The following is a 24,180-nucleotide window of genomic DNA, read 5'->3' on the forward strand; positions in this document are numbered from 1 at the left end:
AATATTGTCAACCTGATTTTCATTTAACCCAAAGTTTAACGTCTGGCCGATCCAAGAGTCCAAAGTCTCTCTGATGCCTTGTAGCGTCCCTTGCCAGCTGGGCTGTATGTACAGACTATGAATAAGTACCTCATACAACCCCACTTTAAAAGGTCCAAACTATCCCTTTAAAGTCATTGATGTTTCAAAATGAACATAATGCATCAGTTTTCAAACTTTCTGAAAGGCACAGCTGTGTGTATTTACTGGAAACTCCACTCCACTCTCCAAGGAGCACTGAAATACCCACCATGCACTCTGCAGTGCACTTGGTTAACATGATTTGATCCAGACAGAAAAAAAGGGGAGAACGAAAGAGAACAGCACACAGAAAAGAGGAAAATGAATAAAAAGAGAAAAGAAACAACAGAAAGATAAGAATGAACCAAATGAGACAACACAGATATGTTAGCAAAGAAAAAGACATGGAAGTTCAGGGGAATTGCAGAGCGCTGTTTACTCTCTCTGCCGTAAGGGCATGATGAAATATTGAAATATTGAACCAGATATTTTGCATGGCCAACAGGCTTTCATCAGTGCGGAATCTGTTCCCTGTAATGAGGCCAGAGTTAGTCCTCCATGGTGCCATGAAGACAGGAGCATAAGAAGGATAGAACTACACCAAGCAGGGGGGTCTTGTTTATTGTGAGGTTGTCTGCTGCAGCTCTTTGCAGGTTCACTCCAGGGTCTTGCTGCTTACTTTATGGATGAACGAAAAACAACAGAGATATATTTCCATGAATAGCAAGTTCGGTTCTCTCCAAAATGGAGACATTTTATCTTAATTTATTCGTGATCATGATCAAACCCACTCACTTGCTGAATTCCTGCACTTGACATTTCCCCGCCACAACCAAAACACCACCTAACACGCAGCTATTGTAATGGGCTATTGTGCATCTTTTGAAATACTACACCTGTCCACCCCCTGCCCTCACCTCGTCCCACCAGGACGGAATATGATAATGGTCATTGTGAATTTATTTGCTGAAGAAGCGTTTGCGGCCAACAGTGCATAATCGTGTCTGATTACAGAAAGAGAGCAGAGGGGTCCGTTAGCGAGGGGATGGGACATTTGCATAATGTCCCAAAGCATGTAGTGCAGGTGAAGAAGCCAGTCATTTAAAATGGACAGAGCCGCAGTTCACGCCTTTGGAGGGCTGGATTCTGTGGTTGCAGGCTGCATAGCAAGAAAGATGGATGAGGCCTCATTAAGACCTCGCCTGTTATATGCCAGCTACCACAATAAATGAACCATTTTCTGTCATAATACATATAATAATGCTTTGTCCCAGTTCTCCCCCTTAAACCCTCCCCCTTGTTTGAGAGTTGGCTTTAGTTTGTGAAGTAGCCCTCTAGAGAAGTTGCATACTGGCAGTGGTAAAATAACTCCACTGTGGAATAAAACTTAAATACATCATTAAAGTCAACACATGTTTGATGACTAGTGTGTAGAGGGCAATCATGTGTTATGATGAGCTGAAATGCCAGGTGTAATGGTGAAAGTGGAAGGATAGGTTTTCCTCTAGGACACATTTAACATGTTATGTTTTAAGTGGTTTACATCATAATTAAAAAGAGGACAAAGGTTAGTGGTAATCATATAAAATAAACACTCAAATCAAGAATCCACCTTTGGGAATCTAAACAATGAGAAGCCTTTCTAGCATAAAGACAATAAATACTTCCCACAATAATACATAATTATAGGACAAATGGAACAAAACCAAACATTTCACATTAACTTGTTTCTTTAAAAAAAATGTGTTTTTCTTTTGTTAATGACCTGTATGACTGATACTGACTTGTATCTGTGTAAAGTTTATCACTAGGGATCTTTTCACATTCCTCTCCTGACGGGGGCTACGTCTGCTCATTTACTTAAAATTTGAGAATCAAACATTTGCTGGGCAGCAAGATTAGGTACATCACTGATAGGAAAGTCAATTGCTGTCTGACACAGGAGACATGATATGATGATTTGGAGGAACAGACTTTGACAAAAGCAAAGAAATCTGTTACCTCCAATGAAGAGCACACTTGTCAAAGAGCAGAATTAGCATTGGCCTGATGGAAGTTCTGACAGTAAATATGGTACAGTTTTTGGGTGTAAACCAGACCTTGGATATTCCATACAGTATACAAATGCTGTCAGCCCCTGCCAGTTAGCCTGGAAGCCAAAAAGCTAACAAAGACCAGTCTTTTATACACAGAGATCAAGCTATAGGACCACTTCTAAGTCCCTTCTTTATGCCTCCTCTGATTTTTTACATAGAACCAAACGACAGCAGCAGCATCCCGCTCCGGTGTGTGATTATAGACAGCATGCCGGCATCATCAGTGTTGGACTCTCTTGTAAAAAATTACAAGAAATATTTGATAGTGCTTCATAAACAATAACAGTAGCATTAGCGTGGTAATGACTATCATCTGTGATATGGTGGCTGATTTTGTCCTCTGCTCAGAGGGTAAGGATCTCCCAAATCTCACTGTTGCTGACATTTGTGACTGGTATTCTTCTTCTTTGAATTCGCTTCTTACTGCTGCTAGCTGCTTTTTAAATGTCCCAAGGTGGGTTGTGCACATAATACGTCACCAAAATTAGGGGTCAACCGATAATGGTTTTTCAGGGCCATTACTGATTGTTAGTACTTCATGAGACCAATGACCAATATTTGGAACCGATATGCATTTACAATAACTATGAAAATATTTCTGTCAAAATTTAGAATTTGGAACACTTTGGAACATAACACACTCCAACACAAAATGTTTAATCAAAACTGTAACTTTTAACATCATATATAGCAAGTTCCCAGCAACTTCTTTTACAAAGTTATGTGAAAATTTAAATAAAACATGAATAAATACAAATAGCTCCGTGAGGTTTTCAAAGTAAAAGTTCCTCCCATGCTGACACTTTCTTTGAATGCACTGCAGACTGCCTTCCCTGGTGTTGGTTTAGTGTAATACGCACACACATTATTTAATTTTTTCAGCGATCATTAAAATAAAACTCCAATACAGATAATCTGCAAAAAGCTAAATATGGGCTCCGATATTCAGCCAGGACAATAATCTGTCGACCCCTAATGGAAATCTCACATCCATCCTGTCCATAGTCCCATCCTGCCAGCTGTCCTCTTCATTTCTGCGCTGTCACTACCTCCTGTGGCGACTTAAAGCGACACATGGTACACTGCATACAATTATAGTAAATCGAGGCTGCGTAACGACTTGATATTCCCACCATGAACAGGCAGCTTAGAAGGAGCTACTATAAATTAAAGATGCTAACAACTGCTCGTCGCCAATTTGATGCACAGCAGACTGCTCATCTGAGTCTGTCTGAGGCTCAAATAAGTATTTCTGAATCTCTTCAGTGTTTCCCAAACCTCTCCTCGAGTACCACTTGTCCTGCATGTTTTAGATCTCTCTCTGCTCCAACACAACTGATTCAAATGATCATCTTGTTATGAACTCCTGAAGCTGCTTGATAACAAGCTCATTGTTTAATTCAGCTGTGCTGCAGCAAGGAGAGATCTGAAAAATGCAGGACAAGTGGTACTCAATGAGAGGATTGGGAAATGCTGCTCTAACACAATCTTGATACTGCTCTTTTTTAAACTATTATGCGGTAAAAGTGTTCAACAAAACACCCGTATTATGCCCAGTGTAAGTATTGAAAACGAGTCCATAAAGAGACTTCAATGTAAAACTTGTTTTCAGCGAAAAATATAGTTCTGAAGCTGTCAGCTGCTGGAGAAAGTCTAAAACAGAAATATGCTCACAATCCCTTTAAAGCTTGTAAGAAATCTTGCATCTTGCCTACATTTTGGACAAGATGCAGCGCGGAGAGCAACCTTTGATATAACCAAGAGTGCTGTTTCTTGTAGTCGAATAAACAAAATGGGATAAATGTGTGGATAACAGTCTTCAGGTCTGCAAAAGATTAAAAAAGGGCATTCTTTTATCAATGATCCTCAGCTGCAGATAAAAAACACTCAGCAGCCTTATTTATTTAATTCTGAAGCATTTAGATGTTTTTTTTTTTTTCAACCAGCTTAGCATAGGTACAAAAAGTTTCCATATAAGAGGTCAAGGAAAGAATTTTTTTTTCTTTCCTCTTCCTTTCACGTTTTGTGTTTTATGAATTAAAGAATGTCATATATGTTGGATTTGAAATAAAAGAATGACTATTAGGTTAAAATGAAGACCTTGAGAACCACACAGTCAAATGAACAAGGGGAAAAACTCAAAGATGTGCACCAGCATCCTGGTCTTTTTGAATCTACTGTTTAGCCTTCAGTACTCACTTGTGTCCTCTGCAGTTTCCGCTGTCAGGTAATTGATAACAATGTACCACTTGCCATCTATCGTAAGTTTCAAATTCTACATTAAGCCTAGAGTGTACATTTCTAAACATGAAATCAGTGTCAGATGTTAGTGTTTTTTGTAGGTAAATCCATCTAATAGCTCTTCTAACAGTCTCTACAGCCCAGTCACCAAAGGAAAATGCTGGCATTGTGCAACAATGCAAACCTGGGGATGGTAGATGGCGTGCCACCTACACGAGACACCTGCCAAGCTGCAGACCACTGTTCAAGACCAACAAACAACAAAACCGGGTGTGATTCAGAGAGGTCTTTCCAGTGGCTTTTTAGGCACCAACTGTGGGTGTATTGTCACGACCTGTTTGTTTTCCCAAGTGTGCCACGAAAAGCGCTTTTTTTGTTGTTTTTTTGTTTTTTGTTTTTGGGGGGGGGGGTTGTGCACCCAAAACTGGGTATTGTAAGATAAAACATTTTTTTCTAACCATGGTGGTATTTGTGGTTAAAGCTGACCACAGTTAGTTAACTACAGTATTGTTTAAACATACATTTTAAACATATCCGCTGCATAATAACCAAACCACAACCTACAGAGCTGAAAAATGAAGCCAATATGCAGAGCCAAACAGTGCAGTTCCTTAAATGGCTGCTGGAGGATGGCTCCAGAGGCAAGTCAATCCCCACAGACATCATGTTAGAATCCTCTTAACAGCAGAAATAAACATGTTTAAAGCCTGGTACAAGACACACTTTTGGTTTCTATGTACAACTGTACAGAGGGCGACTTTAACACCAGTTTGCATTTTATTATAGCTTAAATATATGCATACTTAAGGGACAGCCAGCTTGAGTAAAAGGCTGTCTGCGAGGCATAGCTACAGTCTGGAAGTCAGATTCACTTCTCACTCATCTACAGTTTCACACTCTCGTCTAAAAAAAAAGATGATGATCCCTAATAAACTGGCCTGGGAGCACTTTTTTGGGGGGGTCAAGTCAATGATGGGCCAGATCCCTCCTTAGGTCTGGGGGCAATCCAACACAGGACAGATATAGTATAAAGAAAAGAAAGTATAAAGAAAAATATAATAATTATTATAATAACCTCCACTGCAGACCACCACCTTTTTAAATTTATTATTATTTTTTTTTCTTTCTTTTTCTTTGTTTTTTTTTTATCCGTTTTTCCCCTTTCTTTCTCTCCCACACTCCAGAATGACTTTTACAATACAGGCACATGTTCACGCACACACGCACAAACCCAAACACAAACACACACACACACCCACCTCGTATACACCAAAATCGAATCAACACGCTTGACCCTTGAGGAAATTTTGTTACCGACCTGTTTTCGCTGTTCTTGTTTCATGTTGTATCCACAGTTTACAGAAACGTGCTAGGCCAACAGCTTTTCTGTCAATGAGGTTGGTCTGAACCAACCAGGAACAAAATTACAAACATCAAGACTAAAAAGTATCGGATAATGGCAGTGGTCAAAAAGTATTTTGTGATCCTTAATACCAGAATGGCATCTGTGTAGTCTCTGCTCAAAATGTAGTGGAGACAAAAATCCAGTGGAAATATTAAGTATTTTATTTGAAGGATGCTCTCCGTGGGCGATACACAAAGGACTAGTTTGCAGATTTATACCGAATGAATGCGGGAGAATTGAGGGTTGAGGTGTCGGGTTTGTGCTGAAAATCTGACTAGAATGCAGTGTCAGCGAAATGTCCAAAAAGTGAAAATAAAAGTAAGTAAAACGATAGTAAGGAAGAACTTCTGGTTTAATAGTAGCCTACAGCACAATGATTGATGGTTTGATATCTCAACTGAATCAAAAAAAAAACACAGGCATCATGGGGCCATTAGTATACAATCTTCCCTTCTGTTCTACAGCCCTGTGGCACTAACAACTTTCAGGATTTGTGAGTGCAATAAAGAGACCATAGATTCAAGGTAATTTGCTCCACAATGAGGTGAGACCCAGAGCGCTTGCAGAAGGCTTGCTACAATGCCAGAGCAGTTAACCTGTTCATCGGTCAAAACAAACAAGCCTCACCGTCAACTTTTATCAGCCCTTTATTTCATAACCTTGGCGCAGAAATGAGAGCCTTTCTGAGTGGTTTATGGGGAGGCCGTGCTGAATGCTGGGAGATGCGGTAGCCCGCCCGAGCAGCAATCACTCTGATCTACAGCAATCTATTGATCCAGCGAGCTTGTCCAATCAATACGAGAGAAGAGAAGAGGGGAAACAACATTAGAGGAGAAAATAGCCTATTTAAGGAGGCTGAGGAGTGGGAGAAGGGGCAGCATACACATTTTGATAGGACAGGTACTGTATGTGGATCCTGCATGCACACATGGGGCTAGATGAAAGGAAATGCATTTTTCCACGGAGACCAATAGAAAAGCTCTGTATTATTTCCTTTGGAGTGCCAGGAATGTAATGAGAAAACTAGCAGAGGGAGAAAAAAAAAGCAATGGAGCCGGGCTGGTTGGGATGAGATATGAGATGAGGCAATGAAGCAGAGCCGGCACGCTGCGATTGAGTCGTCTGAGTTAGGTGGACATTCCAAAATGCGTTACTGCACCAGCTAGAACAAATCAGGTCTGTCAGCTCGGCGTACAGATCTCTTCATATCGGGCAACAGGATGACCAAGTGGATAAAAAGATTAGAATTGTAACATCACACGTTTGAAGCAAGCAGCAGCCAGTGTTTCCTAAACAGCCATGTGTTCTGTCAGTGTAACCTTGAGCTACAGATGCTCTTCATTCACTGCCTGTTTCTCTGGAGAGGAGCATCCTGCCTAAATTGTAACAGACAGATGCTGAAGATGGATGACATGGTAAACCCATGTAAAGATTTTTGTGCACCCATAGACAGGGCAATCAGATGTAGGATGGATGAGTTGTTGAGCACACAATCATGACCAAAGCTTTTAATATGTGCAGAAACTAGTGTTCCTACATGCAGGATATCAATATTGTTTGATTGTGGATATAAAGGGATGAACGGAGTTAAAAAGCAATTTTTCTTACAATACAAAGCCTGGGCAAAAAAAGTGTACCATGAAGCCGCAAATGTATTTTCCGGCATGTTTAATTTCATAGAGGAAATTATTTCTGTATGGCAGCGGCGTCCTTACACCTGGGCCTTTGAGGCTTTAGCCCCAAATGTTTTATGCATAGTCTTGGATCTAAATATGTCCAGGCAAAAAAAAAAAATTATATATATATATATATATATATATATATATATATATATATATATATATATATATATATATATATATATATATATATATATAACCTTATTTGTGCAACTCCAGTCAATACATTTTTAATGATAGCAGTTGTAATGTTTTCTGCTTGTATAAATAATACTAATTTATAACAACCACTAATACTTTTAACGCCACAATTCATTATTAATCTGGGATGTTTTAAAAATCAGTTTTAAGGCATATAGGATGCCAGAGTGCATAAAAAAGCATAAAAATAGCTTGCTTATCAAATAAATTCCCCCGATTCAGACATGGGCTAAGCCCACAATGTCCTCAAATTCGAGAAATGTCCCTTTTGTGAGGGTCGATAATAAATGTTTCGAGGACATGCAAAATAATGCATCAATTTTAGTTCATCTGTATATGAAATCTGGAACAATAGTAAGAAAATCTGCATTGACACTTCAGAGATCAAGTTGATCCAAATTCTCTTTTTCTATAGGCCATGCAGTGCGTTAATTTTGTCAAACTTCAGCCTGACAGCAGTTTTAAAAACCTCAACTAGACCTTATTTGGCTAATTGGCTGTAAGTGACAATCCTCTGGTTTATAATAGAGGAGGTGCGACCATGATTAAAAGGGGGACATTTCTGTATTAACAAACACGGGCCTCACTGTCATCAGAATTTCTCATCTCACAGAAATGTTCAACAGAAAAGAAGGTTTTGGGTGCAAGAGTCTGAACAACTTTAAAGACTTTATTTAGTCTAAAGGAATCTGAGTCAGAATCACTGTACTTCAATGCAAATTCAAAGCACTTTACTCTAGTATTTTAAGTATTCTATGCCATTTTATACATATAATCTGCTACATCTCAGGGGCAAATATTGTTCCTTTTACTCCACTACATTTATCATATGTGACCTCGTTTCTAGTTCCTGTTCAGATTCTACTTTTTTTATATATCTTGTAAGGTTCTGAATGCAGGACTTCCACTTGTACTGGAGTATTTTTATAGTATAGAATTAATAGTCCAAAGTACAAGATCTGGACACATCAACCACTGCTCACATCCTAATGTTATCGTACTTAAAATTATTCACATAAACATGCACATCAAATAAATATCAATGAATTACAGTAACTGCTCAATTCAAGCTGAGAAAGAAGTTTGGTCAATAGTGCAAAACACAAAAGGCAACCAACTGCATTCAACAAATCATGTTATGTATGAAGAGAGGGGGTAGGTGGCCTATGTTTTGCCTTGAATGGGCAGTTATCAAAGAAAATTTGACTTCCTACTGGGAGAAAAGATGGCAGAAAGCAGGCCAGCAGAGGCATGTAAGTGTTCAAAATAACCAGTACAATCTACGCTATCAGGCAAGGTCAGGGCTGAAACCTGGTCCTGAATGAGGGAACGTACACCTCATCCTGCAGCCGAGCACTCGTGTCTGTTTCCCATCCCACTGCCTTTCACTCCTGTTGTCGGTAGAGCTAGATGTGGGCCTTGCTGTCACAACTGCCACTCACAAAGCGGAAACTGGACACACATGGAATCACACAACTAATTATGTGATTGACATCTAAAAATATTCAGCACTTACAGATGAGAGGCTTATGCTTGTGACCGCACGTGATGTTAAAATTTGCGTTGTCCTTGGCTGAGCTGTAAAATTAGCTCAGTGGTGCTAGGTTAGCTAGCAGCAGATGCACGCTAAACGTACGCACGATGAATGGCGGGTGTCCTTTGGTAGGAGGAAAATAGTTTAACTGCTCACATGGACTGTAGATTAACTTGAGTAGCCATGTCATGATTTCTGCTAAGACACTGCTGTTGAGTTTTTCATGGTTTTTTTTTGTTGTTTTTGTTGTTGTTTTTGAGCCTTGAGCTCCATAGGCTAAGTGTTATCTACTTCCATTATACTGGAGAGAAGGCAGAAATCTCTACAGTCAATGTGTCCAACATACAGCAATGTACACCAAAACAGTCGAGACTGATAAATAGCCCTAGAGATTAAAAGATAAATATGTATTTTGATTTTGGATTTATCTGTCCTGTTAAAGAAGCTTATGAAGTGTTGCTTACATTTAACTGCAATAGGATTCTAACAATTGTAGCCATTATCTACAAAGTCAAAAAATGCCATCATTTTTGTCAATTTACTAGCAAATGTGTGGGGGACACACTGAAACTGAAAGGGGTTCAGTGCTGGAACTACCCAATTTTTGGACTGGTTGCAGAAATGTTTACAGCCTGGTACAAAAAATATTTTGGTTTCAACTGTATGGAGGGTTGAATTTTAAAATAACTTACCCACATAAATTTTATTATGGCATAAAGTGACACATAATTTAATGTGGCCTCTTTGAGTGGCAGGTTGTCTGCGGATGGTGTCCTCAGGTAAAACCTGCCCACTTCAGGCTCTAAAAATTCAAGAATGTGACAACCATAAGGCCAAACCTGAGGCTTTTCAAACGTTCACAATCTAGTGGTTGACACAATGGTGGCTACGGTCATCATTTTTATTCAGTCTACGGTTGCTCCAATACCTTACTTTGGCCCTCTCTTTTTACAACAAAGGTCTTTGGCAGTGTTGTAACTCTCTTTCAATGATGCCTATGGTGAAATATTAGATGAACATTATAAAATGCTTTATTCGCTTCAGACCTTATCCTCCTACAGCTGAGCAAAATCATTAGTTCCGTGGGAAGAAGAGCTGCTATGTCGCTCTTGCCGATTCACTTCCTGTTCTTCAACATGGCAGACTGATTTCTCACTATCCCTCTGCTTTGTATGTGTAAACTCCCAATAGTCATGCAGCTCAGTAGTACAAATAACAAGTCTAAAAAGAGCACTGTTGCAAGACATTGTGAGTCGTCCCCTTCAAAGCCTGAATAATTGAAGTTGATATATAATTAACACGGCCATGCTTAAAATCAAAACAAAGAATCCTCTCTGCACGTCGCACCGATGCTGTTCACCCAGGAATCTGTGGAAGTGGCACACTAAAGGCAATGCACTCTTAAATCCTATCCAACATGCTCTCTGTCTACGAGGTCATTTTGTCAGTTCCAATTTTTTGTATTCCTCTTTCTGTAGTGAAGCGAGCAGCAGCGTGTGCAAGAGATCACGTTTCTCAATCTGCATCACATAAAGGAGTCTTCTCTGCAAGCACTAAGTATCAGAGTGAGACAATAGAGAGTTCAGGGCTTGGAAAGTGTTCAAAGAATTCATTTCAAAATGAATTACATGAAAAATAAAACAACGCATTCATTAGAAGGATAGTAGAACACCTCGCTAAAGAACAGTTACTTAGGTCCTTGGTTGAATTAAAAAAATAATAATAATACTATGTTTATTAGCCCTCATGCACGTTTCAATTTTCTGACTAATTACACATTTCGTACAAAAAAATGTACCCTGTCAAAAAGTGCCACAAAATTGCAATATATAAAACATCATTTTCAACTTTCACTGCGTTATATCTGTCAACCAGCATCAGTCCCAATAATAACCAACCAATATTTTGTTTACATGATGACACTGTTTCTTTAAGTGAAAAAACACAAATAACATATTTTCCATATACTTCATGATATTTTTTGTTGTTGTTGATGATTATCACAGCCTCGGTTATGTCAATGATTAGTAACAGAATTGTTTGTTATACATTAAAAAAAATTGTGTTAGGTCAGTTTTTAAAAAAACCTCCTTCTTACCACATTTGACACAAAAATTGTACCCCGTGCAGCAAAAATACTATATATAAATATTATTTTCAACTTTCACTGCATTACATTTGTCAACCAACATCAGTCCTGATAATAACTACCAAATGTTCATCCATTTGTAGGATTTTAAACAGAAAGTCTGTCTTTTAGACACAATATACACTGAACCAATAACTAAGGTTGCTGCGTTCTTTCAAAAATCAATCCATATTATTTTAAATAATTATCACAGCCAGATTGGAATGATACATACACACATCATTATAATTCAATCTAAATTTTATGACGAATACACTTTAACATATTTTTCCATATGATCTCTGTTTTGAATTGGTTTGACTATGAAATGTACTTTAATGTTAACTATAAAAGAGGTTTTCTTGAGCAAACCCATTCGTAGATGTAACATATGACATATATCAATATATCAAAAGTGATGTTGCCATATATGTTACCTATAAGGTGAGACATTATTTTTACATACAAACATCCTCTGGATATATGAAGATATGCAACATATATGAAATACCTAAAGTAAAATTTGTATATATTCATATATTAAAAAATCGAATTTTGCATTTTTTTAAAAAAAAATTTTCTCAAACACGTCTACCTTTTCTGTTTACATATAGATATATGTATATAAAATCAACATCTATTGATGGGCTTTGGAATGGTATGTACGTAACATATTTGTCTACCATACTGTATAAGCATATATTTTATATTATACATTTATCAAAAATATCCAAATAATGAATTTTTATAAGGTACTGTATGTTCCGACCTTATGCAAGTAAAGAAAACAACATATATACAAAGATTCTATATGCTAATATACTTTTTTCTTTATTTCTGACATATGTGTCCATCTTTTCTATTTGCATATATCATATCAACATATACTGATGGGCTTTGGGATGGATAAGTATCTGTGATTATTTATGTTTGCGATATACTGTGTATTTAATTTATATATGTAAGTTTATGGAAACAAAATATAAACAAAACTTCTGTGTGCTTTCATATGTTTTTCCTATTAATTATTTATAATGTATATATTTGTGTGGGCTTGACATACACTGTATGTCAATAAATGAAATTATTCCAATTTCCAATAGATTTCATATATAGTTTGTACATATACACAATATTTTACTTCTTAAGTACATATATTTCATATATGGAACTTCAATATATGCCCAAATATGGCATTAAAGTACAGGTCGTCAATGAGCAGGTTAATTGTTAGTACCTTGTTCAGTGACAAATTACTGTTAATTGATTCACATTAGAGGTACATTTTGGTTTGAGAATGGTCTCTCACTAAATGTGCAACAGTTCATTTTACATGCCGCCCTGTTACCCCACTGTAAAACACACAATAATATTCCAATTTCACCTTGCCCAATAAAGTTTGTCATTTTTCATAATTCACTGAATGTTTAAAGTCTCTAAAACCTTCTCTATTTGACATTTTTACCCTCTTACACAAAATAATACTGAGCCTGAAAACGTCTGCCATAAAAGCTTAATATATTACATATGACTCTACAGCAATTAGGTCCCATTCTGTGATGAGGGCCTCCATATTTTACATTGTCTGGGATGGAGAAGATGCAAAGGAGGCCATTGTATGAGGATCTCATTACGCTACTAAGAGTTCCTCTCCATCTAAATCATGCGGCTGACGCGTCTAATAGGGTCCAAATAAAGTCAGCTCATTTATGAAGCAGTTAATGTGTTCAGCAGAACTCCAGTTGTAGGCCTGTGTTTATGGCCATTACCCTATTCAAGACAATGTTTCTCATTTTTCAACATGCTACGGGGAAAATCCTCTCCGCTGCAGTTAGCTGCCGTCTGTGGAATAAAGTGGAGCTGCGGCTCTGAGCCCATCTCGACACGAGTTAGGAAAGAAAAAAAAATTGGCGGCAACTATTTATTTGGAGGATAAGGCATTAAACACATTTGCATAATCTGAGCAGTGCTGCAGCTGGCCCGCAACAACATCAACTCATACGGCCTTAATTTCACTCTTATCATTTCCCTGCTGAAAGAGGAGCGGCAAAAATCAACTATTCATCCCTTTTACATTTATTAGCATGACTGCATCCACGGAGTCTCTCAGCTGCCACTGTTCATTTAAGAAGCGTGTCTTCTGGAGAGATATCATATGTTGCTTTATGAGTGTGTTAAAAACCAGCGGCCATGAAAAACCACTGACATACTGTGGAGGCAACCTTTGAGATAAGGTGAGAAAAGGCCCTCAGGAGTGCTTGTGTTTTCACAGAGGTGTCCTAATGTCATAAAGACATAAAACAACATCTTCCAGATATGAGACATGTATTGATGCGAGGTGTACAGGGGCTAAAAAGAAAGGCATCTTGGTGCCTGAATAATACATTTTTTGTCAAGAGGTTCATTCAAAACAGCAATGATCCGGCAGTGATGTGCTGTGTGTTTGGCAGAGGCGGGAGAAGTACTCAGATCTTTCTGTACAGGTAGAAATACCACAGTGTAGAAATAATCTGTTACAAGTTAAAGTCCTGCATTCAGAGTATTAGCATTAGTATTGGCAAAATATACTTAAAGTACCTTATTGTATTTGTTTGTTCAGTTGCGTCATAAATGGGTATTTGGACAAGAAAAGTTAATGAAAAGGAAGGTAATATGTTCAGATTGTCAGCAGTTAAAACAAAAATATATGGCCACAGATCTGCTGTTGGTGTACCAACAGCTTATGGTTAACACATAAACCAGCAACTGATACTCACATATCCAGCAGACAGAGCAACATGAGAATCTCATGGGGATTGAAATTCTGACTTTGGAGCCAATATGGGTCCTCTTACTAATTTGGCATTGCCCTCCAATAAAACTGTCACACTCACAATAGACAGAGTGGCTCTGGCAGCAGAACCAGAGATGTCTTTGTTATTCCACACATTCTTCTCACATGTCAAAACATGGCTCCTATTTTACCCACAATGCAACTTAACCCTTGACAGCTGCGTCACAGATTCAGGTTTGATATGCTGGTAGCTCACACTTTATCCGAGTTACAATTATAACTCAAGAGCTATGACAAGTTAATAAGACCTGGCTGAAAAAAGAAATTCAAAGAATTTGGGTGCCTTTAAAGTACTACCGACAACAACAAAAGATTGCACTCTGAGGAAACTTATCTGTATGTTTCACCAAACTTCATCAAGAATCCAACAAAAAATTATTGGAAGACTCTTCCTATTTCTCTTGTAGGTAGAATCAATGCAATTACGATGATTGCACTGCCACGTTTCTTACATCTTTTTCAGTCTCTTCCATGTTACATCGCCCAGCATTACTTTAAACAATTAGACGCAATTATTGTACCTTTTCTTTGGAACTACAAAGCCATCAGGATTTCCAAAAAACACCTGTGTAAACGTAAAAATATAGGTGGCTTTGCTTTACCAAATTTTAAAATGTATTACTGGGCAGCTCATCTATCTATACTTGCTTGGTGGAGAAAAGGCCCCCCCTCCTCTTCACTCTCCTGCCCTGCCTGGCTATGCTTAGAACAATCCCTATGCAACAAAACCTCCTTGCTGGCATTGCTCAACAGCCCCACCAAAATCAGAAAATCACAGTTTAATAACAGCTTTGTAATCAATGGTACTATACGCACATGGGAGCAGATAAAACTTCATATCAAGGCCCCAAGTGTATATATTGATACTCCAATCTGTGAAAATCACGCATTCATACCTGGCCTGAATGATATTGCTTTCTCTGCTTGGAAACAGAAAGGCATTAATAACATAAATGATTTGTATATGGGAGGACATTTTGCCTCATTTACACAATTACAAGTCAAGTTTGGTATACCTGCCTCGGGTTTTTTCAGGTTTTTACAGATTAGAGATTTTGTTAAAAAAAATTTACCAAATTTTGAAGTTTTGAATAAACACAATGCTCTAGAGACTATTAACAGTCTGAACCCGGGCACTCGTGGGGCAATCTCTGTTTTTTATCGAATGCTCCATGATGTAGCTCCAGTGAATTCAGAAACTTATAAAAAAGCATGGGCAGATGAGTTGAATATGGAAATAACAGATGAGATATGGGAAGAATGTCTACGTAACATACAGAAATGTTCAGTTAACACCAGGCACAACCTATTACAGTATAAAGTGCTCCATAGACTCCATTACTCACAAGAGAAGCTACATAAATTTTATCCAGATGTCCCTCCAACATGTAACCGATGTAAATCTTTGATAGGAAATCTAGCACACTCATTCTGGGCATGCAGTAAACTTTATTTATTTTGGAAATGTATTTTTGAGTGTTTTTCCAAAGCTTTTGGTAAAAGTCTGGCACCCGACCCTCTGGTCGCCATTCTAGGAGCCACAAGCGTCCTTTCTTCTGTTAATAAATTTGAAAGAAGGGCAATTCAATTTGAGATGGTGATTGCTAAAAAGATGATTTTGCGTGTGTGGAAAATGGTCTCGGTGCCTACTTATAACTCTTGGTTGGGAGAACTGTCAAATACTTTGCATCTGGAGAGACTGAGGTTCTACAATGAAGATAGAGGGGATACGTTTGATAAAACATGGGACCCAGTACTGAATTACCTCAAAAATGTGAGCTCATAGACACTGGCTATTGTACAAAACCTTACAGTGCAAACAATGATGATATGTATGTCTACTATTTATTTTACTTTTATTTATTTATTTTTCTGCTTTTATATTCTAAATAATATATATTCTGATTTTATATCTATAGTACTCATCTTATGACCATGAAGTATCGTTGTGCTCGATGTGCTATGTTCTTTACTCTTTTTTTTCTTTTCTCCTCTTCTTTTCTTCCTCTACTTCTTCTTTCTCTCCATTTTCTATATATTTTCTTTCATTTTTCTCATTGAAAATCAATAAACATATTTCCAAAAAAAAAAAGAATCCAACAAAAGTCCACAAAAAATAACTGCAATGTCCACTTGAATGTCCATACGGTGCGTCCACCTCTAAAAATGTCCTCCTTAACGAGGGAACATAATTCAACCAAAATGTTCAAAAAACCAAATGTGAAATTTAGATCCTCCCTTCAAAATGTAATTTGGGCAAATGTAAATGCCCTTAATTATACATAACTTGAAGCCTTAATTACACGCAAACAGTTGAGTTATAGAACAATTCAACCCTCATACAGTTGTCATGAACAGGAAATTAGCCATAGAAACCTAAACTGCTGTAAAGTGGGTCATTTTAACATGGGGCTCTATGGAGATTGGCTCGCTTCTGGAGCCAGGCTAAAGTGGCTGTTCAAAGAACTTCAGTTTTTGGCACTTTTATGTTGGCTTCATTTTTTTAGCCTGGAGGTTGCAGCTTGACCAGAGCTTTAACCTTGCAAGGGGTTTTAATAATAAACCAAATTATGATTATCCTTCGCCTCACATTCATGGCATTGTCACATCACCCGAGGCAATTTATCAGATTTTTTGGCAGTTCTCTCAATAAGTTTCTTTTATATAATATCAAGTTGTTTCTCTTTGTCTCTCTGCTATGGTTATTGAAAGTGGAGTAGCTCAGTAACTTGTCAAGTTAGAAGACACCACAGTTTGGCTCAGTCTTGTTCTATTTCAGATACAAGAAGCAGTCCATGATAGTGAGCTACACCGGTTACTACTGCAATGTTGTCACCTCTGTCAGACAGCACTGACACACTGGAACTGTGGACAGCAAGTACAGATGTGAATGCACCTGATGCGTCCTCAATGCATCTTCAGGATCCGATAGCTCAGTACTCATTTAGAGGTGTTATGGGCCACATATAGCTAAATTCCTTCAGCAGTGTGTAGGCAAATGTAGTAGGTCTTAATTTGTATATATAGTGTGGAAATGAGATCCGATAACAAGTGTTTTTTTCAGAGACATGCCGAAAAGCATGTAAATAACAGGTGTAAACAGGCTCATTGTCAGAGACAAGTTTTATGACATACATCACTTTGAGATCTCTCTCCTCTCTCCTCCTCGCTTACAGAGCCTCAGGATGTAAAAACTGTCCAACTGAAGAAGTAATTTCAACTCATATTGTTCCCTTCCTCATTTGATTTGTCCTCAAACAAGTGAAATAAACCTGACCCCGACCGGAGGTGTGATGGTTTCTTTCCGTCTCCGTTGTTAATATCAGGAACGTTAAGGTCAATGGAAAATTGTGTGAGATTCTTTGCCACTAAATTGAAAGAAAATTATCGAAATGGGTCCATGTACCCTGGAGGGAAGTGAAATCATCATTCTACCAGGATAATTGTTCACTTATTTTACTAAAAAAATGTAATTTCAAGACTTACAATAAGATTTGACTTAAACTTTAGTAACTTCTCCCTGGGTTGCTTCTGTCTCCCCCCTCAATTCCACCCCCCCGTCCCCGCTACCTCCATGCAACTTCACACTCCATAGAGCCCCAGCCCTTAGGGCCCAGTGCTCCATCCTCATCCATCATCCTGAAGGGGGTAAAAGGGAGATTCACGTTTCCTTAGGGCAGGAGCCATAGCTGGGGCTGTCAGCCAATGGTGATTGATGGGCGGGGTTATGACAGGGCACCTGGGCCAATGCACACAGCTCATCCAGGGAGCATGTCGGCTCCTCAACACCAGCTGGGGACCGATATTCCCTCTACAGTAGCTACCGACAGTCTGGAGGAGAAGCGAGTCGGCCCAGGCGCCTATAGGAGCGGCTGGGGGTGAAAGTTCTCCGTCAGAAGACCGATTCTTGTCAACAGCAGCATAGTTTCAAGGCAGCAGATATGGCAGCAGCAGTGGGAGAGTCGTGCAGACACCCACCACTGGGAGGATGACACATACAAACACAGACACTGACGCTGCTGTTGCAATACAGTAACTAAGCAACAGGAAACCTCACACACTGACCACTGACACCACATAGTAATAGAAATATGGGTTAGCATCTCACTCTCTCTCTTTCTCGCTTTCCTTTCCGTCTCTCCCTCTCCTTATTTATTTATTTTTTTTGTCAGACCCAGTAGACGTGACTCTATTCCAGACTCAAAAACAGCTGAACAGAGCCTCCGCTGCAGCGTTCTCTTCCTCCACCTACTCCTTCTCTGCAACAGTATTATACGCCTCCTCTTTCTTCTGTATTCTGTACCTCCCTCTCCTCTTTCTCTGTAGTGTTCTACACCCCATCCTCCTCTACAGAGACTTACACCACCTCTTGCACTGTTTTCTTCCCTCCAGCTCTTCAAATGTTTTGTTTCTACAGTGTTCACCTCCTCTATGTCCTCCTCCTCCTTCTCTGGCCTTAACAATTTCATTCTCCTTCCCTGCACCACCTCTTTCTCTACAGTGCCCCGCACCTCCTCGTCCATCTTCATAGAATTCACCCTCTCCTTCACTCCCACCTCTGAGACTCAGCAGACAGGTGTGCATTTCACACGCTATTTGTTCCCCTGTTTTGTCATTCTACCGAGCTCCAGCGGTCATCATTAATAACCTCGGTCCCTGCTCGCTGCGTGTTTCTGTGTCTCCGGGCTGATGTTTCCTCCAGCCTGTTGGCAGCGCTGCCAGGCTCAGAGCCTCGGGTGCACAGAGAGATGGAGGAGTTACGTAGATCAGTCCAGACACACAGGTAGTGAAATCCAGACAGCAGGCTGTACACAGCAACACAAACAGCAAAGTGGGCTCTCAGAATACTAAAAGATGTTGCTCTCACAAAGAGCATACCATGAATTAGAAAGAATAGTGTAGTGGTGTAACAATAAATTATATTATGTGACATTGTTCCATAAAAGGTTGTTGAATTTGTTATGTGAGATAGGCTGCTACTGATAAATCACACTAAATGGGTCAGGCAAAACTCCAATGGATTATTTAGAAGTTATATTGCACTTTTATGAAGCTGAAAGTTATGAAAAATAAATATATTTAGAACACATTCTGCAGCATTGCTTATTTTTTCCTGAATTGTAACTTTATTGTGACATGATGTGTCACATTAAATATCAATTTGTACATTTCGTAAAAAGTTACGTACTTAAAATCAAAAGCTTATGGGGCATACTGGGTTAGTGACTATATCGTGGCCTAAATGTAGTAGGTGGATCAGTTTAAAGGCTTTCCAGGGTGGGTCGTGCACAGCCACCCTGAGTCCATTGGGGTTCTTACTTTCAGTCAGGTGGATGGGACTGTGGGTGGCCAGTTTTATTTTAGATAAAAGAGACTTGAAAATAAATGTATATGGTTGTTTTTTACTCCTTATAATTTTGATTGGATGTTTGAGCTTCACAGTAGAGTTTTCACAGTCATCTGCAGATGGGGAAAGGTTTCTCTGTGCACGCCTTAAATCTCTGTTTAGGATGTCTTCATATAGGCACTATTTTGTGACTTCACAACTTCTTTGGAAACCTATCATGGCCCAGTATGCAACTTACAAAAGTGTGATGTGAAAATCTAAAGGCCCCAGTTTTCTTACACCGAGAATGGTCTTTTTTTTCTTATGGCCAGCCTTTAAATTTGGGAAGTGAAAAATGGCTTTTATTATTTTATTATTTAGTATATTAAGTATTATGTCTATTATGTCTGTCTATTATGTATAAAAACATGTCTAGAAGGATCTTTATACTCTGATGCTAACACATCGCTTAGCAAACATTTTATCTTGTCACTCTTTTGTATTAGCAAAACATAAATACACAGTTGTTCAAAGTGTGGCCAGCAGGCCAATGGCAACCCTAAGAAACATTTTGTGCAGCCACCCCAAAAGTGGCATGAAATGTGCACATTGTATTTTTATGATCCTCGTCCCATTTTGATACTTGTACTTTCAATATTTTACATTTAAAAAGTAAGTAAAGTATGTTTAATTTATTCATATTGGTCACAAAGTGCTTCATAAGGGCAACATACAACACACAAGAAAGAAGGCAAAGACGATTAGGTGACTACCAGAGCCACGTGGTTAACACTGCACAACTATATTGCACATTTCATAAGAAAATAAACGACAGGAAGACACAAGTTACCCAAACGCCATTCTAAACAGGTGTGTCTTTAACTGACTTTTACAAGAAACCACAGAGTCAGCAAACCGCAATGGTGCAGGGAGAGCATTCCAAAATTTAGGTGCTACAGCCTCAAGCTCAATCACCTCAGGTCTTAAGGCAAGTGTGGGCAGAACCAATTTTGCATATGTGATCGCAGAGAACGAGCCGAAGAACGAGCCTGACCATAAAGTGCTGTGAAAGTGACAATGAAAATTTCGAACTGGATTCTATCCTCAACTTAACTCTATATTTCATACACTACTCGTCTATTAGGTCAACTGCACTCCGCAGACAAGCATCGCTCAGGTTAGAAATGACAACTTGTGTCACGCTACTGATTGCTTGGCAACTACTGGCACTTTGCAAGTGTCACAGAAATTGACTCTTCACTAAGTCCCGTTCATTTTGGGTCTGGTTTTGTGGATTTTGAGCTAAACATTGTGCCTGGGACAAGTGTGATAGTATTACTCGTTACCTGGAGAGCTTGGAAGTAGATGCTCATTTTTCCCCATCTCAAAACCACAATCAGACCCTGAAAAGTGCAGGGTTAGCTAGCTAGCTAGGTACCTATTGAGTATATACCAAGCCCCCAGGAAGTGTGCGTTCATGCAAAAGTTACACAGTGGCTGAAGGTGGAATTACACCGTTTGAGTCTGTCACGTGATGCACACTGGCCCAGAGAGACTTTTCCCCATTTGCTAACATGGTGGAAGAGACATCTGTAAATCAGTAAACAATTTTTGTGAGCATCAAAACCCCTGTGAAGTGTCTTCTATCCCTGTCTGGTTGTAAACCATCCTGTTCAATAACATTTGGAAAGTCTAAAAGAGCCGCAAGATTACAATTTTTTAGAACACCATTCAAACTAGCCGAGGCACTAATCCAGAAGTCAGTCACTCCGCTGGAGTTAACCGCTCTGCCACACTTGGCCGCGCTCGGCTGAGCTCGGCTGCCATTAATTTCTACTACACATGCTCTATGGACCAGTAGATCCAGGTATTTTACACATTTCTAAACTGGAAAAAGAGCTTTCTCTGCTTCATGCGCCATTGAGCAGCTCTCATAGGAATGAACGAGGCCCCGCCCCCACAGCTGTATCCAGATTTTACTATAATACATCCATGATGTATACACATGCTGCTTTTGCTTTTTGCCTTGCAGTTACTTTAACAGTGAATAAAGACACTGTTTTACAAGAACCAGCGAAAGGAAGGCTTTGCCAACATTTAACCAGCTGTGTGGGCATACAAATGGTGTTTAGCTTCGCCCTGGCAAAGAAAACCCTTTATTTCCATTGCTTTCTGTCTCAATTACCAGTGATGTGGTTGTTCACTTTTACACTGTTAACTGTAGCCTTTAGTTATTTATTTATTTATTTAACCAGTAATAGTCCTATTGAGATTCAGAATCTTTTTTCCAAGGGAGTTAGTGTTTAGCTTCTAACTATCTTTACCTTTTTAACTTGCTTTTCTCTGATGAGTGGGTATTACATCCTGTATATCCTTCAAACATATATTACAGACCCTTCTGTCTGCTTCTTTATTAAATTGCCTTTTCATTTTTCAAAAATAATGCATATTTCTTCAAGGACTGTGGTTAGTTAGAGTGTGTTGGATCCAAGCTAGCTCAAACAACTTGACAGATGTAGCTCGAGTGCCCCAGTGATACTAATAAAGGCAGCGCCCTAGATTCTTTCTATGCCTCTTTATTTACATTACTTGTGACTTATTGTGTTTTGTTTTGCTTCTTCCTTACGTCCTAAATACACCACCAGTAAGTAACTATAACTTATTTACATAAACTTGCTGTGTACTACCATATTGTATAGTATGGCAAAAAAAGATTTAGTATGTCCCAATACATAGTATTTATATGCATTACGCCAAAAATACCAGGATATTCTATTACATCTGGTCACATTTTACAGAATGCAAGCCAGCATGCTTTTTTTGGCTGCTACCCACAATCCTTTGCACAGCAGCGAATAAGTCACATCAACTGAGCCGCAAACATATGACAGCTGATTGACAGCCGACAGAAGCCACAATGACATATGCCAGCACATTCAAGTGACAAAATAATCATAGATTGCCAACAACAAAAAATTGAGAAAAATGATAGAGAAATGCATATGTAGGCTTATCTAATAAACATGAAGTGTTAGAATCCACAATATATGTATTCATAACTTCAATAATAAACAACAAAAACAACAGCAGGGCTTGCAGGGTTTACCTCAGTTTCTGGTGAGTTTGGCAAATGATGATTTGTTAAATCTCCATGGTAACAGATATGAGAGTAAGAGGGTCAAAGTATGTCTGTCCCAATTGTGTGCAACTGCACGCAACAGTACATACTTTGTAGAGTCAGGTGCAAGTAAAGGTAAAAGTAAACAGAAAAAGTTTGCAATTCTGAAAGCACCATTGATATTTCAAGAACTTCCCCTTTAAACTCACTCTAAGTTGCATACACTTCCCTTTTAAATCCACTCAGAGCCCATCACTAACATTTTCTCTCTCTACTCTGTAGGCACCAGATCCCTCTCAGGTAAATATGTTCAACAGCTTATCAGTTCCATAAAACACAACAACTCAGCAGGTAAGTAAGTATACCATAAACACACACACACTTAAATATGTAAATATAGAAAAAATTAAGAAGGAATTTGTCTCAAATCTTCTATAAGTTTCCACCTATAGTTCCTGGCTTTATACACCAGTCCTTTCACACTGTATGCTCTCATTAGCAATTCACCAAAATTACAGAAATACAGGCAAGCAGCTGATGTTTTACCCCAAAAACAAACGACGAAACAAACCAATACTAAAAATAGCTATACAAAATGCAGCATGTGGGCGCACACTCTAATCACCCTTAAACCTCAGCCAGCAATGTCTACAAAACCAAAATGTACCTGAAGCAGGCCTGATTCAATACTGGGAGGCCCGAAACTAAACGTTAATGTTAAATGTAAGTTCGCTTATGACGGAGCGAAAATAAATATCAAAAGTTACCTGGAGCTCAATGGTCTGTGATGAAAGGGTCCAACACAGTCACCGTAGATGTCCCGACAGGTGGGCCAGCAGCAAACAGTCTGTCCCTCCAAGCCAGAGGAGCTCAGAGACATGTCCCTGAGACTCAGAAACTACCTGGAGTCCTCCATCAGCTGTCCAGGTCCGCAGCCGTCCACACCACGCTCCAGCTTCGTTAGCTTTAGCGCTAATCAGTCTCATTGTTTCAGCAAATCCAAACAGCCAAAGCTAATGTCCACATGTTGTGCTAACACATATTGCAAGCTAACACATTAGTCACAGCAGGCCCAAGATGCAGAGTCCCACACTAACCAAACATCTGCTGACAGTCCTCCTGTCGCCTGTCCGACCCTGAAAGGTAGTAAAGTCCTTTCGTTCTCCAGCTGACAACTTAAGAAAAATATTACAAACTCAAGTTTTAAGCTAATGCAACACCTGGACCCTCAATCACACAGGCATGCTCTGTTCAAGTGCTGTGGGAATAATCGGAATGACGACATAAAAACTGGGAGAATTCACATGTTCCGGGCTCATTTTATAACACCAGTTGCCCACTTGTCGTCCTAAATGCGTAAACAAAATAAAATACCAAGAAAACACACACAAAAAAACACTTTTTTCATTTTCTGAGACCGTAAGTTATCTTCAGTTAAAAAAGCATGAAAACATAAATACAACTTCCCGACATGCAACAAACACAGAGATTTCTGCAGATGACAGCGTGTATTATTCCTTCTTTCTATTTTCAATTAACAATCAAAAATGAAAAAACAA

At 38.9% G+C, this 24,180-nt stretch overlaps 1 protein-coding gene across 2 annotated transcripts in view; it reads right to left on the reverse strand.

The window, feature by feature from the left end:
• The window catches only part of ntrk3b (neurotrophic tyrosine kinase, receptor, type 3b), a 371,163-nt gene extending 347,274 nt beyond the window's left edge, over positions 1-23,889 (reverse strand). For both annotated transcript variants that reach the window (XM_042484023.2, XM_042484016.2), the window contains exon 1: positions 23,389-23,889. The gene's annotated coding sequence lies outside the window, so the exon portion shown is untranslated. The remainder of the gene's footprint in view (positions 1-23,388) is intronic.
• Between the last annotated feature and the right edge of the window lie 291 nt (positions 23,890-24,180).

This window comes from Plectropomus leopardus, chromosome 1 (assembly GCF_026936395.1).
Source record: "Plectropomus leopardus strain MGB_pleo_1.0 chromosome 1, ASM2693639v1, whole genome shotgun sequence".
NCBI lineage: Eukaryota > Metazoa > Chordata > Actinopteri > Perciformes > Serranidae > Plectropomus > Plectropomus leopardus.